The sequence below is a fragment of the Arachis hypogaea genome, chromosome 16 (genome assembly GCF_003086295.3).
Source record: "Arachis hypogaea cultivar Tifrunner chromosome 16, arahy.Tifrunner.gnm2.J5K5, whole genome shotgun sequence".
NCBI classification, from domain to species: domain Eukaryota; kingdom Viridiplantae; phylum Streptophyta; class Magnoliopsida; order Fabales; family Fabaceae; genus Arachis; species Arachis hypogaea.
The window spans coordinates 19,274,398-19,279,228 of record NC_092051.1 but is presented as its reverse complement, the minus strand read 5'-3'; the positions used below and the strand labels follow the sequence as shown (position 1 = coordinate 19,279,228).

At 34.7% G+C, this 4,831-nt stretch overlaps 1 non-coding gene across 1 annotated transcript; it reads right to left on the bottom strand.

Annotated features, from left to right (window-relative positions):
- Positions 1–4,443: 4,443 nt before the first annotated feature.
- On the bottom strand, positions 4,444–4,551 carry LOC112760373 (small nucleolar RNA R71). Its single transcript, XR_003180817.1, has one exon. It is a non-coding gene; the product is annotated as a small nucleolar RNA R71 (small nucleolar RNA).
- Positions 4,552–4,831: the final 280 nt, after the last annotated feature.

Sequence of the window (4,831 nt, the reverse complement as noted above, 5' to 3'; positions counted from 1 at the left end):
ATAAGAGAGTATTAATATTAGCAATTGTAAGATCAAAGAAGCATGTTTTCAATCATAGCACATAATTAGGAAGGCAAATGTAAAACCATGCAAATATTATGAATAAGTGGGTAAAGAGTTGATAAAATCCACTCAATTGAGCATAAGATAAACCATAAAATAGTGGTTTATCACCAGCCTTTATGATGCACAGGATATGAATTATCCCAAAGAGGATTAAAAAAGTTTTGATTTTTATTAACATAAATTTCGATTCATGTATTAGTAATTTTCGGTTCATTTGAGTTCTAGACATATAATGAGGGTGATGAGCGGATAATTTATACGCTTTTTGGCACTGTTTTTAGTATATTTTTAGTAGAATCTGGTTACTTTTAGGGATGTTTTCATTAGTTTTTATGTTAAATTCACATTTCTGGACTTTACTATGAGTTTGTGTGTTTTTCTGTGATTTCAGGTATTTTCTGGCTGAAATTGAGGAATTTGAGCAAAAATCAAATTCAGAGGTTGAAGAAGGATTGCTGATGCTGTTGGATTCTGACCTCCCTGCACTCAAAGTGGATTTTCTGGAGCTACAGAACTTAAAATGGCGCACTTCCAATTGCGTTGGAAAGTAGACATCCAGGGCTTTCCAGCAATATATAATTGTCCATACTTTGGCCGAGTTTAGATGACGTAAAAGGGCGTTGAACGCCAGTTCTACGCTGCTGTCTATTGTTAAACGCCAGAAACACGTCACAAGCCAGAGTTGAACGCCAAAAATACGTTACAAACTGGCGTTCAGCTCCAAGATTTACCTCTACACGTGTAACATTCAAGCTCAGCCCAAGCATACACCAAGTGGGCCCCGGAAGTGGATTTATGCATCAATTACTTACTTCTGTAAACCCTAGTAACTAGTTTATTATAAATAGGACTTTTTACTATTGTATTAGACATCTTTGATCAGTTTTATGCTATCTTAGACTTTCATGGGGGCTGGCCATTCGGCCATGCCTGAACCATTATCACTTATGTATTTTCATACGGTAGAGTTTCTGCACTCTATAGATTAAGGTGTGGAGCTCTGCTGTTCCTCAAGGATTAATGCAAAGTACTACTGTTTTTCTATTCAATTCAACTTATTCCGCTTCTAAGATATTCATTCGTACTTCAACCTGAATGTGATGAACGTGACAATCATCATCATTCCCTATGAACGCGTGCCTGACAACCACTTCCGTTCTACCTTAGATTGAATGAGTATCTCTTGGATCTCTTAATCAGAATCTTCGTGGTATAAGCTAGATTGATGGCGGCATTCATAAGAGTCCGGAAAGTCTAAACCTTGTCTGTGGTATTCCGAGTAGGACTCTGGGATTGAATGACTGTGACGAACTTCAAACTCGCGAGTGCTGGGCGTAGTGGCAGACGCAAAAGGAGGGTGAATCCTATTCCAGTATGATCGAGAACCTCAGATGATTAGCCGTGCTGTGACAGAGCATTTGGACCATTTTCACAAGAGGATGAGATGCAGCCATTGACAAGGGTGATGCCTCCAGACGATTAGCCATGCAGTGACAGTGCATCGGACCATTTTCCAGAGAGGATAAAAAGTAGCCATTGACAACGGTGATGTCCTTACATAAAGCCAGCCATGGAAAGGAGTAAGACTGATTGGATGAAGACAGCAGGAAAGCAGAGGTTCAGAGGAACGAAAGCATCTCTATACACTTATCTGAAATTCTCACCAATGATATACATAAGTGTTTCTATCCTTATTTTCTATCTATTTATTATTTATGTTCGAAAACGCCATAACCATTTTATATCCGCCTGACTGAGATTTACAAGGTGACCATAGCTTGCTTCATACCAACAATCTCCGTGGGATCGACCCTTACTCACGTAAGGTTTATTACTTGGACGACCCAGTGCACTTGCTGGTTAGTTGTATCGAAGTTGTGAATGAAAAACGATTTATTAAGACGTGCGTACAGAGTTTCTGGCGCCGTTGCCTGAGATCACAATTTCGTGCACCAAGTTTTTGGTGCCGTTGCCGGGGATTGTTCGAGTTTGAACAACTGACGGTTCATCTTGTTGCTCAGATTAGGTAATTTTCTTTTTGTTTTATTTTTAAAAATTTTTCAAAAACCTTTCAAAAATTTCTCATCTGTTTTCGAAAAAAAAATTAAATCTTTTCAAAAATATATTTTTCTTTAGAATTTTTAAGAATGAATTCTAGAGTTTCATGAAGCATGTTGAAGCCTGGCTGGCTGTAAAGCCATGTCTAATTCTTTTGGATAGGGGCTTCCAACCATCAGCATAGAGGAAAGTTAATTGGAATGTCAGCCGTGGCATGTCTGAGTTACATACTAAAGCTTGGCTGGCTATTAAGCTATGCCTAACGCTCGGATTGGAGCTTTAGACTAAGAATACAAGATTCCTGGAATTCATATTAAAAAAATTTTGAAATCCTTATTTTCTTTTTCCTATATGTTTTTTCGAAAAAAAATATACAAAAATCCAAAAAAAAATAAAAAAAAATTCATAAAAATAAAAATTATTTCATGTTTCTTGTTTGAGTCTTGAGTCAAGTTGAAAGTTTGGTGTCAATTGCATATTCATCTTGCATTTTTCGAAAAATTCATGCATTCATAGTGTTCTTCATGATCTTCAAGTTGTTCTTGGTAAGTCTTCTTGTTTGATCTTGATGTTTTCATGTTTTGTGTCTTTTCTTGTTTTTCATATGCATTCTTGCATTCATAGTGTCTATACATGAAAAATTTTTAAGTTTGGTATCTTGCATGTTTTCTTTGCATTAAAAATTTTTCAAAAATAAGTTCTTGATGTTCATCTTGACATTCAAAGTGTTCTTGGTGTTCATCTTGACATTCATAGCATTCTTGCATGCATTCATTGTTTTGATCCAAAATTTTCATGCATTGAGTCTTTTTCATGTTTTTCCCTCTCATCATTAAAAATTCAAAAATAAAAAAAATATCTTTCCCTTTTTCACTCATAAATTTTGAAAATTTGAGTTGACTTTTTCAAAGCTTTTTAAAATCTAGTTGTTTTTATGAGTCAAATCAAATTTTCAATTTAAAAATCTTATCTTTTTCAAAATCTTTTTCAAAAATCAAATCTTTTTCATTTTTCTTATTTATTTTCGAAAATTTTAAAAATATTTTTCAAAAATCTTTTTCTTATCTTTATCTCCTAATTTTCGAAAATAACATCATCAATTAATGTTTTGATTCAAAAATTTCAAGTTTGTTACTTGCTTGTTAAGAAAGATTCAAACTTTGAGTTCTAGAATCATATCTTGTGATTTCTTGTGAATCAAGTCATTAAATGTGATTTTAAAAATCAAATCTTTTTCAAAACTAATTTCAATCATATCTTTTCAAAAATATCTCTTTATCTTATCTTTTTCAAAATTTGATTTTAAAACATCCTTTCTAACTTCTTATCTTCTTATCTTTTCAAAATTGATTTTCAAATTTGTTTCAACTAACTAACTAACTAACTTTTTGTTTGTTTCTTATCTTTTTCAAAACTACCTAACTAACTCTCTCTCTCTAATTTTCGAAAATATCTTCCCTCTTTTTCAAAATTTCTTTTTAATTAACTAATTATTTTAATTTTTGATTTTAATTTTCGAAAAATTACTAACCTTTTTCAAAAACTATTTTCGAAAATCACTAACTCTTTTTCAAAAATAATTTTCGAAAATTCTCCTTCTCTCTCATCTCCTTCTATTTATTTATTCATCTACTAACACCTCTCTTCATCCCACATCTCTGCTCTCCTTACCCTTGTGTTTCTTTCTTTACATTACATTCTTTTCTTCTTCTACTCACACAGGGGAACCTCTATACCTGTGGTAAAAAGGATCCCTATTATTATTTTTCTGTCCCTCTTTTTCATATGAGCAGGAGCAAGGACAAGAATATTCTTGTTGAAGCAGATCCAGAACCTGAAAGGACTCTGAAGAGGAAACTAAGAGAAGCTAAATTACAATAATCCAGCAAGCACCTTTCAGAAATTTTCGAACAGGAAGAGGAGATGGCAGCCGAAAATAATAATAATGCAAGGAGGATGCTTGGTGACTTTACTGCACCTAATTCCAATTTACATGGAAGAAGCATCTCCATTCCTGCCATTGGAGCAAACAATTTTGAGCTGAACCCTCAATTAGTTTCTCTGATGTAGTAGAACTGCAAGTTTCATGGACTTCCATCTGAAGATCCTTTTCAGTTCTTAACTGAATTCTTGTAGATCTGTGATACTGTTAAGACTAATGGAGTAGATCCTGAAGTCTACAGGCTCATGCTTTTCCCTTTTGCTGTGAGAGACAGAGCTAGAATATGGTTGGACTCTCAACCTAAGGATAGCCTGAACTCTTGGGATAAGCTGGTCAAGGCTTTCTTAGCCAAGTTCTTTCCTCCTCAAAAGCTGAGTAAGCTTAGAGTGGATGTTCAGACCTTCAGACAGAAAGAAGGTGAATCCCTCTATGAAGCTTGGGAGAGATACAAAGAACTGACCAAAAAGTGTCCTTCTGACATGCTTTTAGAATGGACCATCCTGGACATATTCTATGATGGTCTGTCTGAATTAGCTAAAATGTCCTTGGATACCTCTGCAGGTGGATCCATTCACTTAAAGAAAACGCCTGCAGAAGCTCAAGAACTCATTGACATGGTTGCTAATAACCAGTTCATGTACACTTCTGAGAGGAATCCTGTGAGTAATGGGACGCCTATGAAGAAGGGAGTTCTTGAAATTGATACTCTGAATGCCATATTGGCTCAGAATAAAATATTGACTCAGCAAGTCAATATGGTTTCTC